Raw genomic sequence first — 14,142 nt, forward strand, 5'->3', positions numbered from 1 at the left:
TCAAGCACAAATAGCTAGGCTCACATTCCGTCCGGTGTCATATTGAGGTCAGATTTACCCTCTTTTCATATGAAATGTTAAACCGAGGCCCCCCTCTGCCCTCTGAGGTGGACATAGTGCCGAAGGATATTCGATTTCAAAGGACTGCAGGGTAGTTATCCCCGGTGCCCTGGTCAATACTTATCGCTCAATCAACGTTAAAGCAAAACAGGTTATATGGTCATTACCACATTGCTGCATCTGGGAGCTTGCCGTGCGCAAATCGACTGCCACATTTCCTACTTTACAACAGTGACTACACTTCAAAAGAGCTTCATTGTCCCATAGAGCTTTACAGCCAATGTGAAAGGCGCTGTATAAATGCAAGTCGTTCTTTTACGAGGTCATCTGAGTCATCTCCATTCAAGGAAGAAAAAAAAAAAGCACGTTTCTTATTCATAACGTATTCACGAGATACTGGGGATCAGCCTTGCCTTCTGGTTAAAGAGCTCAACGTTGTATCTGTTTCCTTAAATGACTGCTTTACAGTGATTGGACAGGTTGCATCAAAGTTCATAAAACTACAGTATTCATGGAGAACCTGTATCACGCTTTGTGAACCACTTGGCACTTACCATGCCCCATTATTTCACCCATCTAAATATTTCATCCAACCCCTATCTAATCAGAATGAATATTGACCCTCCACACTGTCAGCCAATGCGTTGGAGGTGGGGCAGGATTTGTGGCATTTACAGGAGTTCTCGAAGTATCAGCTGAAACTACAACCAAGTAATCTAACTACAGCAGGATTATTTCTCCAGTGAAATGCAGTGATTGAAGGATGCTTACATAATACAAATCATGCATGTAAAATCAATCCCAGTCACTTACAGCAGTGCAGTCTCCAAGCGTGACTGACGATGGAATTAACCAATCATTTTAATACTGGACGTGACTTGTGGTGTCACAAAATGCAGCCCTATCTAATCCTCAGGCTGCCTTCTCAGAATAAACTGTCTCTCCAAGCTTGGCATTACCGACAACTTTGATCTGTTACTTGAATCAAAGTTGTTAATTGGAAATTAGAAACAGCTGATCAGGTGAGCGATCAGCAGTAGCATCCCTGGCTAATTGTTAAAAGGGAACACCACCACCTGCAAGTTCCCCTCCCAGTCACACAGCACCCGGACGTGGCAATATATCGCTGTTCCTTAATGATCACAGGGTTAACATCCTGGAACACCCAACCTAACAGCCGACTGCGGGTGTAACACACTAACACACACACTAACACACACACTAACACACACACTAACACACACACTAACACAAGGCAGCAGCTCACCACCACTTTCTCAAGGGCAATTAGGGATGGGCAACAAATGCTGTCCTACGTCTACGTCCGCATCCCATGAATGACTAAGTAAAAAAATATATGTTTCCTCCTGCCTTGCCCAAGAATGCAACTCGTATATTCCCATAAAATAAAAACAAAATACTGCAGATGCTGGAAATCTGAAATAAAAACAAGAAATGCTGGAAATACTCAGCAGGTCTGGCAGCATCTGTGCAGAGAGAAGCAGAGTTCACGTTTCAGGTCAGAGACCCTTCTTCAGAACTGGCAAATATTAGAAATGTAAAAGGTTTTAAGCAAGTAAAGCGGGGATGGGGCAAGAGATAACAAAGGTGAAGGGGTTGATAGGACAAGGTCACAGAGAATAACTGACCAGAAGGTCATGGAACAAAGGCGAACGGTATGTTAATGGTGCGCTCAAAGTCAAAGCGTTAGTACAGAGAGGGTGTTAATAACTGTAAAGCACGGAGTACTTCAAGCACAAACATAAAGAAACACAAAAAAACCAAGACAGTGGGTAAGCACAGTGGAAACAAACTAAACAAACTGAAAAACCTAAAATAACCAAATAAAAAAGGAAAACGAAAAAAAAAAATAAGTCATGCTCTGAAATTATTGAACTCAATGTTCAGTCCAGCAGGCTGTAGTGTGCCTAATCGGTAAATGAGATGCTGTTCCTCGAGCTTTCGTTGATGTTCACTGGAACACTGCAGCAATCCCAGGACAGAGTTGTGAGCATGAGAACAGGGAGGTGTGTGTTGAAATGGCCAGCAACCAGAAGCTCAGGGTCATGTTTACGGACTGAGCGGAGGTGTTCCGCAAAGTGGTCACCCAATCTGCGTTTGGTCTCCCGAGTGTAGAGACCACATTGTGAGCAGCGAATACAGTATACTAAATTGAAAGTACAAGTAAATCGCTGCTTCACCTGAAAGGAGTGTCTGGGGCCTGGGATAGTGAGGAGAGAGAGGGTAAATGGGCAGGTATTACACCTCCTGCGATTGCAGGGGAAGGTGCCGTGGGAAGGGGATGGAGGTGGTGGGGGTAATGGAGGAGTGGACGAGGATGTCGTGGAGGGAATGATCCCTCCGGAATGCTGACAGGGGAAGGGAGGGGGAAGATGTGTTTAGTAGCGGCATCACGCTGGATGTGGCGGAAGTGGTGGAGGATGATCCTTTGGATATGGAGGCTGATGGGGTGGAAAGTGAGGACAAGGGGAACCCTGTCACGGTTCTGGGAGGGAGAGGAAGGGGTGAGGGTAGAGGTGTGGGAAATGGGCCGGACACAGTTGAGGGCCCTGTTAAACACAGTGGGGGGGAATCCTTGGTTGAGGAAAAAGGAAGACATATCGGAATCACTGTCGTGGAAGGTACCATCATCAATGCAGATGCGTTGGAGACGGAGAAACTGGGAGAATGAAATGGAGTCCTTACAGGAGGCAGGGTGTGAAGTGTAGTTGAGGTAGCTGTGGGAGTCAGTGGGCTTATAATGAATATTCGTAGACAGCCTAGTATACCGGACGGAACACGGAGTTCAATAATTTCAGAGCATGACGGGTCCCCCTTTTTAATGTTTAGTTATTTTTTCGTTTTCCTTTTTTATTTGGTTATTTTATTTTAGGTTTTTCAGTTTGTTTAGTTTGTTTCCACTGTGCTTATCCACTGTTTTGTTCTTTGTGTTTTTTTATATTTGTGCTTGAAGTGCTCTGTGCTTTACAGTCATTCACACCCTCTCTGTTCTAACGCTTTGTCTTTCAGTACACCATTAACATACCGTGCGCCTTTGTTCCATGACTTTCTGGTCAGTTATTCTCTGTGACCTTGCCCTGTCAACACCTTCACCTTTGTTATCTCTTGTCCCACGCCTGCTTTACTTGCTTAAAACCTTTTACATTTCTAATATGTCAGTGCTGAAGAAGGGTCTCTGACCTGAAACGTTAACTTGCTTCTCTCTGCACAGATGCTGCCAGACCTGCTGAGTATTTCCAGCATTTCTTGTTTTTATTTCATGTATTCCCATTGTACACAAACCCCAACTCTGGCAGAGCAACTGCACAGATCGGGGATTAAACCAGAGACTTTTCTGGTCTGTGTTATTCGCTTCTGCACCGCTGAACCAGAGCAGCAAGTTTAAAATTAAGCTAGAGGCTAAAAATAACAGCAGAAAAACTATATAGATTTATAATTATTGAATGAATGTTTAACTTCATTGAACAGCTTTGTTACCACATTACAGATGTATGCTGGTGAAACACATTTTCTAATTTGCGAAAAGGCTCAATCGGGCTTTTTGATAACTGTAAATAAACTAATTAAAAGGGAATTGAGAGACGAAATTTCTGTACCAAGAGACTGGTTCGGACCATTAGAATGTGGAACTTACTATCACAGGGAGTAGTTGAAAGAGATAGCATAAAATGCATTGAAGAGGGGACCAGAAAAGCACAACATGGAGAAAAAAACTTGGATATTTTGATGGGGTTCAATAACAAAAAGGGGTAGGAGGTGGTTCACGTGGAGCATCAACACTGGCATAGACCAGTTGGGCCAAATGTCCTGTCTGTAAGTTCTATGCAACTCATTAGCAAAATTGTACCATATTTTTCTAAATCACTCAACTAAAATAGGAAGCACTGAACAAAAATTAAACATATTATTTTACTTTTTTTTTTAAAAATGCACTCACTTTGTTCTTCCTTTTCTCTCTCCTCAAAGACATTAATGCCTTTCTGTGGTAAGGATCCACAGGTATTAGAAAGAAAAAAAAGATACTTTCTTTTTTAAAATGTCCCTATGTTTTTTCTCCTGGGATGCTCCCAGTAACGTACTGGAGACTAGTCTTTAATTCCAAGACTCCAGTACAAAAACTCCAACTTCGACCAGTGTGCTTTACTGCAACAGTAATGACAAAATGCTCTGGAATAGGGTTGTCCAACATAAGACCTATGGGCCAGAATCCAGCCCGCCAAGCCTGTGTGACTGACAGCGGGCTGCCCGGGCGAGGTGAGCACTGATTGGCCGTTCGCAGCGCAGGCACGCTGGGATCGGCCATCCCTGCCATTTTCGGGCAGTTCAGGAAGTGAGCAAGTGAATGGGAATGGCTGCTGCAGGGGAGAGGGAGAGAGCGAGACGACTGAGGGGAGAGCAGGAAGCAGGCCAGTACACAGCCAGAAGCACACAGAGCGGCGCTGAGGGAGCAGAGGGGGAGAGACTGGGACGGGTGGGGGAAAGAGGAGGGAATGAGAGAGAGAGAGGGGGAGGGGGAGAGGGAGAGACAGAGAGACAGAGAGACAGAGAGACAGAGAGACAGAGAGACAGAGAGACAGAGAGACAGAGAGACAGAGAGACAGAGAGACAGAGAGACAGAGAGACAGAGAGACAAAAGGGTAGAGAGAAAGCCCCATTAACCAGAGTGAGTGCCGGAACGCTGATATCTATCTTGAACAGCGTTATCCGGAATACTCCACATTGCCATATCAAGTGTGCAGGCAGACAGTGACTAGTTATGCAAGCAAAAACAATGCCAGGTATCTCACTAAATCAGGGTTCAATATAGTGACGAGAAAGTAAATTAATAAATTAGTCTTCTCATTTAATGCTTGTTCACAAAAATGTGTTTTTTTTGTTGTTCTGATTCATAGCAAGATAAATTTCTAATGTCTTTATCTTTCCAAAATTTGCTCACCAGCCCCCCATGTAGGACAAAAATTGTAATGTGGTCCCTCACATGGAAATGTTGGACACCCCTGTATTGGAAAGTCTTTCAACCCAAGATTTGGCCCCAAGATCTGGAATTCCCTCCCTAAACTTCTCTGCTACTCTCTCCTCCTTTAAGACACTCCTCAAATTTTACCTCTTTGACCAAGCTTTTGGTCACTTGTTCTAACGTCTCCTTTTGTTTTTTGTCCGATTACGCTCCTGAGAAGCGCCTTGGAACATTTTGTTATGTTAAAGATGCTCTTTAAACGCAAGTTGTTGTTATAAATCTTAAGGAACATGACCAATGTTCCCACTAAGCTGCATGGTGGCATTGCAGCCTGGAAGGTACCATGCAGGCCTTGCTCCGTAATCAAGGTGCACGTGTGAGGCCACTGCAGAAGAATTTAAAAGGGACCGTACACGGATTAAAAACTGGCCGCTAACAACAATTACATTTTAAAAGGGAACATGGGTAATGACCCAAATGAAGCCCTGCAAAATGTGGGTTCAGTGCAAGGGCTTCACACACACCTCCAAAATGTTTTAATTGCATACATTAACACTCGGGTCACTGGACACCATTGTGCCTTTTTATTTTAAATAAAAAGACTGCAGTAGGCAGCTAATAAATGGCGCATCAGCCCAATGGACAAGTTACACTCCAGCAAAGAATCATAAATTGTGCAATCTCAGTGCTCAAGTTCACTGCAGATCTTTTGCCTTCAACATTGTAATTTTGCTCTGATTATTCGAATGTGCTACTTTTATGAAAGCATTTACAATAAACTGAATGTTCAATTACGACAGAAATCGGATTCCTCTCCCTCGCTCGAGAGTTATATTGCAGCTGGACTCTGTGCTTTTACTATAACTTGGAACAAAAGAAGGTTTTAACTTGAAAAGAATTAAAATGCTGCTTGAAGGCAAGATTGATGGACAAACAGGTTTTTCCTGCCTGCCAGTTTCATATACAAGTTCAGGACATTTGACCAACAATACAAACACAGGGGAATATGGATTGCTACAGAGGAATCAATACTGCCAGTGACATACTGTATTTTTATTAAAGCCCCGGACTGTATTACTCCCTAGTGTATTGTCCCAAACATCAATGCAATTATATCCAACAAGCATTAACGTCAATCGCATTCTACTGTACAAATGACACTGAATAACCAAGGCCTTCAGATGTGTTATTTCATACTGACTGCTGGCACCATGGAGGGAGCAGGACTGCACACAGAGTGAGGGACGTGGTGGTGAATATTAATATTTCTCATGTACAAACCTTTTACAAAATGACGGCAAGATGAAGCAGAACTTAAAATGGCTGGGAAGTAAGAGACTACTTTCCAATAGACTTTTGCTTATAATGTCAAACCACTCAGAGGGGGTAGATGAAGCCTATTAGAACACCTGGCTCAAATCAAACTACACAGAAAGGCATCTTCACCAATTATGTACAGACATAAACATCTTTGGATTCAACTGGTGTCTGGTGGAAGAAAAGGTCTCCTATGAGAACAGAATAAGCCAACTTACCTCCTCTTGCGTCGAACATCTTATTTTCTAACAACAAACACAGCTCTTAAAATAATGCTTGGCATATCAATGTAGAACTTGGCAATCATAAAGACCCCATTTAATTGTACAAGAAAAAGCAATCACAAGCAAGAGTAAAACCCAGACAATAAGGTAGCCATGATCATGTAGCCAAGATCTGTGAGAATAGGTGTTGGATGCCTTCTTACCTTGAGCATATCCTCCTTGTTAATCTGTGACTCTCATCGCTCGGAAACAAAGCCATGAAGTCATCAGCTTGTCTACCTTTTTAACCACAGAAATGTAGCAGTCGGTGCAATAAATCAGCTGGTCCCAGATCCAGCAGTTGCCCCTAGGTGTTCGCAGTCCCGCTCATATATTCAGGGTGTATAAGTCATACACCAAGCAAGAGATGCAGCGAACAAATAGGGAAAGCCGCACCCCGCTGTTCCTGACATCATCTTGAACAAAGCCCCCCTCCCACCGGGACGTCAGTGGGATGGAAGACTGACCGTTCAGGCAAAAATCCAACCTCCTGTCACTTGGTTTCAAAAACATCGATGACTGTTCGATCTTTCCTCTCACACACTTTGAATGCTGGCTGCTCGCTCACCCGAGCACAATTCATTCATTAGCCAGTTATCAGTGTCGGATGCTCTACACGTGCATCCTACATAAAACCAAACCAAAGTCAGTGGTAGCAGACTGACCGCTGCAAGGGACAGTACGCCAGCCAGAAATCAGGAACTCCACACACCAGGTACACTTCAGGAGTTTCCTCTCGCAGCCCGTTCATAACACTGGTATCAAGACGGAAATACAGCTGCTGTCTTAGAATGTGCGACACAAGCACAAGGAGAATTTGAGGCAAGGAGCGTGGCTGCATTTAAGGGGAAGTTAGATAAACGTATGTGGAAGAAAGGAATAGAGGCTATAATGAAAGGATTGGGGGGGGGGGGGGGGGTGGAAGAGATTCATCCGGAGCATAAACACTGGCATAGACTAGTTAGGGTTGAATGGTCTGTTTCTGTGCTGTCGATTCTTTGTCTTCAGCATAGTACAGTTGTTTTCCAACTTTTCTCCAGGGGCACTTTACACCCCAATCTTGATCCACTCATGGAGACCCCTGCCTTGAACTTCTGAGAAGTGGCATCAATTACTCAAATTCATGCTGAGAAACTGTTTTCCTGTGACTACATACTCTAGAACTGGGGGTGGGGGGGGGAAGAGAAATAGTCTCAGGATAAAGGGTCGGCCATTTAAAACTGAAATACGGAGAAATTTCTTCACTGAGGATAGCGTTGGAATTCTCTATCCCCAAGGGTGGTGGATGCTCAGTCGTTGAGTACATTCAAGATGGAGATGATAGATTTTTGGGCGCTGATGAAATCAAGGGATATGGGGCTAGGGTGGGAAAGTGCAGTTGAAGCAGAAGACCAGTCATGATCTCACTGAATGCTGGAGCAGGCTCAAGCGACTGTATAGCATCTTCATGCTCCTAGTTCTTATGCTAAAGGAACACAATGACATCATTGCAGAAAATATGTTTCCTTAGTTAAGCAGCAACAGAAATGAAGGTGGAGGTAAGTCAACAAAATGTAGAAAAATGAACAGATTTGGTATACATGGATAGAAATCTGATCATGTCAGGTTTCCCCAAGGACCCTGCACAACTTCCATCAGCCCCACCCTCAAAACCCTGCATCCCTCACTCCAGGGTGTATGTGCACGTGTTTGGATAGAAGCGTTAGGCAAAAGCTATTAAGGGTTACAAAACCAAGGTGGGTAGAAGGAGCTAATTTACAGATCAGCCAAGATTTAATTGAATGGTGGAACAGGCCTGAGGGGATGAATGTTTGTATATAAATATATGAAATAAGAAGTACAACAGAGAAACAGGCCATTCAGCCCATCTAGTCCATGTTCCTCACAAGCCTCCTCCTTTTCGTTTAACCCCATCAGTATGTCCCTTCTAATCCTTTCGCCCTCATGTTTATCCAGCTTCTTCTTAAATGCATCTATGCTATTCGCCTTAACTATGTTCCTATTGCATACATGCTCACACTTCTATCCATCCATTGCATATATGATAGTACATAGGTGAATCAACAACTGATAGAACAGACAAGTTAGTGTCAAAGGTGCAAGCCCTTCCTCAGATCAAAAACAGACATATTAATACAAATCAGAAAAATAGCTGCAGGGAGATGTACATCTCTATATCTAAAAACAGATGAGCCAAATATAAGTCAGGAGCGGAATTACATATTGGATCATCGCAGTCAAATAATGGACACAAGCATTAAGAAACAAAGAGTACTTAAGTAGTCGAAAAAGTGGAGGCCTGGGGAAATAGGAACACAAGAAATAGGAGGAGACCATTCAGTCCCTCGAACCTACTTCACCATTCACTTAGATCATGGCTGATCTGCACCTCAACTCCATTTATTCGTCTTGGCTCCATATCCTGTGATGCCCTTAGCTAACAAAAGTCCATCAATCTCAGTCTTACAAACTGCAAAAAAGTCCAACATCTATGGAACCTCTTCGGTCCTCCAAATGAATCAAGTTCCACAATTTTACAACATGAGCCCTCAGAAAATATAAAAAATTGGAAGCACTTTCAGAACAACTGAAGAGAACTAATTTGCACAGTTACAGGGAAAAAGTCAGGGCGTAGACTAAACTGGACAACTCTTTCAAAGAACCAGCACAAGCTCAACAGGCCAAGTAGCCTCCTTCTGAGGACACCAGCATAAGGCATTCATTCATGACTTTATTGACACCAAAACATGAGGGGTCTGGACAGAGTAGATAGGGAGAAACTGTTCCCACCCGTGAAAGGATCAAGAACGAGAGGGCACACATTTAAAGGAATTGGTACAAGAAGCAAAAGCAACATGGGGAAAAACTCTCACGCAGCGAGTGGTTAAGGTCTGCCTGACAGTGTGGTGGAGGCAGGTTCAACTGAAGCATTCAAAAGGGAATTAGATAGTTATATGAAAAGGAAGAATGTGCAGGGTTATGGGGAGAAGGCGGGAGAGTGGCACTAGGTGAAATGCTCATTAGGAGAGCCGGTACAGACACCATGGGCCCAATGGCCTCCTTCTGCACTGTAACAATTCAGAGATTCTGATTTATGCAATCGCTTTCACTTGCAGTATTCAAAATCTGCCTCTGCAGTTTCGTGTAACTTGGTGACGATCAATTGGCTACCCAGTTCGTCCCACTCCCCTGCTCTTTCCCAATAGGCCTGAAAAATTTTCCTTTTCAAGCATTTATCCAATTCCCTTTTGAAAGTTACCATTGAATCGGCTTCCACTGCCCTTTCAGTGAACTCCAGATCATAACCACTTGCTGCGTAAATGTAGTTATTGTCATCTGCCCTCTGGTTCTTTGAACCTTCTGCCAGTGGAAATAAATTCTCCTTATATAGTCCATCAAAACCCTGCATGATTTTGAACACCTCTTAAATCTCCCCTTAACCCTACTTGCTCCAAGTACAGCAATCCCAGCTCCTCTAATCTCCACATAACTGAACTACTGCAACAGTAGTAGACTCGCCAACTTTAAGGGCATTTAAGTGGTCATTGGATAGACATATGGATGAAAATGGAATAGTGTAGGTCAGATGGTTTCACAGGTCGGCGCAACATCGAGGGCCGAAGGGCCTGTACTGCGCTGTAATGTTCTAATTCTAATCCCTCATCCCTGGTACTATTCTCATAAATCTCTTCTGTACCCTCTCCAAGGCCATTCCATGATAACGAATAAACAATACTTCATACATCACACATCTACTGTTGTTCTACTTGCATTTCATGCCGCTTTTAATGTAACTTATGAAAATAATGAAAGCATTAGTGCAGAAGGAATTGGTATAAATTACTAGTCCTTTCCATCTCAAGATGCATTGTTCACAGCTGTTTCTGTAGCAGCAAAGTTAGAATATAATCTCTTTTATAACTTTCACCATTAAGCTTTGCTAGATTGCAGATTAGTTATGATTATTTTTTGTCTTTATTCATTTAGGAATGTGCGTGTCATTGGCAAGGCCAGCATTTATTGCCCATCCCAAATTGCCTCAAGAAGCTGGTGGTGAGCCACTTTCTTGAATACAACTGTGTGGCTTGTTAGGCCATTTCAGAGGGCAGTTAAGAGTCAACCACAATGCTGTGAGTCTGGAGTCAAACATAGGCCAGACTGAGTCAGGACGGCAGATTTCCTTCCCCAAAGGATATTAGTGAACCAGATGGATTTTTACAACAATCAAGAAGTTTTTGATTATTATTGATACCAGCTTTTTATTCCAGATTTATTAAATTAACTGAATTTAAGTTCCCTAGCAGGCGTGGTGGGATTCTGGATCATTAGTCCAGGCTTCTGGATTACTAATCCAGTAACATAAACACTATGCTACTGTACCCCTTAATTAGTGCACATTTTTATTTCACTCTTCAAAATGTATGGATAGATGATACTGAAACAGAAGTTTCTTACAGCTAGAGCTGTTGCTACCTTCAAGGTCTGTACAGTGAGCCATCATGTGCACGAACAGAAAAACATTGTATTGAGGCCAAAAGAGGGTGGGGAAAAGCACAAGGCACTATCTGCATCTGGACAAGCACATGGCATCCATATAATTGGGTAGAATAAGGAGAGTACTAGGGAAATTGAGCACAGAGGTAATCACCAGGCTAGAGAGGCAACTGTAGACAGGAACTAGCAACAGGCATCCAAATGTTCTGAGCCCTACCCAATTCAGACCAGGTAACCATTTCTCGCTCCCCCTTTGTTAATTATTGCTTTGATACTTGCATGCATCAACGTTTTACTTTTCAGAATAAGCTATTACTGTAATCATATGGCATCAGCTTTAACCTATTGAACCAGAAAAGAGACCTAAAACCAAGTTTTCTTACAGGAAGCCACACGCTTTTGTAGAGTAGAATGTTCCGAAGGCTGCCTTAAAATATTCAGTGCCATGCTAGTGTCAATCTAAACCATCCAAATCATGAACGTTCAACTATGATGAAACATTCAACCATTAGCTTACCAGGAATAGCACCATTTACCACTTGGGGACCACAATTCTATGTAATAAGCGTTAAGGGTCCACGAAAATTCAGGGTTCTGAGACAACAATTCACTGTGCTATCTATGAAGACACAGGCACTTACACAACAGTGTGGAAAAGACGCAAATCAAGACTGATCTAATTATAGTTGAAGCAATGAAAAGTTACAAAATCAGCATTACCTGGAGTTGACAAGATACTGGCATTAATGCCAACATGATGCGCAGAAACACTATAATAATCCACCCCTTTAAAACACTGTTATATTGGAAAATATACATAACACTGTAGACTGCACTAAGCCTAGGAATCTAAAAAAACACCACATTACATAATAGTAGAAAGATTATTGCAGTCAAGTTTGCGATCGATTCTACACAATGATTCATTTGGGAATTTATTTTATTCGTTCATGGGATGTGGGCGTCGCTGACTAGGCCAGCATTTATTGCCCATCCCTAATGGCCCTTGAAAAGGTGATGGTGAACTGCCATATTTTGATGTATACTTTACTGGAATAAACACTAGAACATAACATTGGGGAGGCAGTGGCGTAGTGGTTGTGTCACTAGAGGCCCAGGCTAATCCTCTGGGGACATGGGTTCAAATCTCACCACGGCAGATGGAGAAATCTGAATTCAATTAATAAAATCTGGGATTAAAAAGCTAGTCTAATGGTGACCATGAAACCACTGTCGATTATTGTAAAAACCCATCTGGTTCACTAATGTCCTCTCGGGAAGGAAATCTGCCATCCTCACCTGGTCTGGCCTATATGTGACTCCAGACCCATAGCAACGTGGTTGACTTTTAAATGCCCTCTGAAATGACCACTCAGCTCAAGGGCAATGAGTGATGGGCAATAAATGCTGACCTAGCCAGCAATGCTCACATCCCATAAACAATTTTTTAAAAATCTGGTCATTGGATGAATAATCCAGGGCGGGCGGGGTGGGAAGGGAAGGGAGAGAGTGGGGAAAGAGGAGAGAGAAGATATGAAGTGCAGCACACCATGTACCTCACTCAGGAGGAGGGACCAGTATACAATTGGGCGCGTAATCAGATCCAAAATAGCTCGCATATTGATGAAGTCAAAGAAGCATGACTAGTGTTTACAGAGCAACACAATTATATCACAGATTTCCTCAATTCTATTGAGCTGGGAGTGTACAATGCTAAACATTTGACGTGTGTTCTTCCTAAACATTTAATTATATAAATAGCCCAATTGGGTCAGTTCCCAACTAAATAAATCTCATGTTTATTTACATTACATTTTCTATAGAACTGAAATAATACATTAGCATTGCAAGGTCAGCAAACTTTGAGAAACTGCTCAAAGTTTCAATCACTTCACTGAATAAAATCACAGAGAAAGAAAATACTTACTATGTGGAAATACCCCAGCTTGATAATAATTGATTTATAATGATAAACAATTTCTCCTGGGCTGTTCAGGGAATATCATTGGTGGAAAGAAGCCATCAAGTTGTCCAAGGGCAAAGAGGACACACATTCTAACTCTGGGGAGAGGGTTGATCAGTCATTAATTTGTTAACTTTCCTGATTAGTAATATTGTAAGCTAGGTAGTGGGAGAGAGGGGTGAAAGGCACTCCCCCACACAGTTCAAATGCATTAAGCTCAAGGTAGAGAGTGTACACTCAATGGATAACTATGGATTGTAACCTTCAAAGTTTCTCAGTGATGGGGCATAAAAAAAACTGCATTGCTCAGGTTGTATAACGCAGAGTGGATCATTTTGAGTTTTTCTGACATCAAAGCGTTTCAGACACATGATTTATAGACAACTCTGAACTACTTAATGTCTGCCATGAACAAGATAAATTGGTCAATTTGGTGAATTACTTCCATGATTAGTTGATGGTATTTATTGACTCATTTCTTGACAAATTTTGCTTAAAGCTCACAATATATTCTCCCAGTCCTGCTGACTGAAGAGAAATTTAACAGTTCTTTGCCAACATACCATCAAGAATGATTAAAACAACACAATTACAAGTTTGTCACTGCATAATGATTTAAAATAAGCAGGCTTGATTAAAATATATATACTTTTGAGATTTTGTTAGAATTTAACAAATCAGAATTTTTAGAAGTTACTCAGAAGTAAATCCTAGTTTCTTGATTTGGTAGAATTTCAGACCCTGTCTGAAACCCTATCACCAAGTTATGGTGATGAAACAGTCGATTGGATGATCATCATCTTTGATGCCAGGGCAGTGCCTCCTGAAACATACGAGTCATGATGCAGAATTTCTTTCAAAAGGAACATGTAACATACTGTTCATGCTATAGAATCATAAAATCATCCAGAGCTGAATGAGGCCCATTGGCCTGTGCTGGCTCTTTGGAAGATCTATCCAATTATTTCTTCCACCCCTTTATCCACAACCCTGGAAATGTCTCCTTTTCAAGTATTTATCCAATTTCTTTACTATTGAATCTGCTTCTATTATCCTTTCAGGCAGTG

At 42.2% G+C, this 14,142-nt stretch overlaps 1 protein-coding gene across 2 annotated transcripts in view; it reads right to left on the reverse strand.

Moving 5' to 3' along the window:
• gpsm1b (G protein signaling modulator 1b) overlaps positions 1-14,142 on the reverse strand; it is a 265,572-nt gene that overhangs the window by 229,018 nt on the left and 22,412 nt on the right. The window lies entirely within an intron of this gene.

This window comes from Heterodontus francisci, chromosome 32, assembly GCF_036365525.1.
Source record: "Heterodontus francisci isolate sHetFra1 chromosome 32, sHetFra1.hap1, whole genome shotgun sequence".
NCBI lineage: Eukaryota > Metazoa > Chordata > Chondrichthyes > Heterodontiformes > Heterodontidae > Heterodontus > Heterodontus francisci.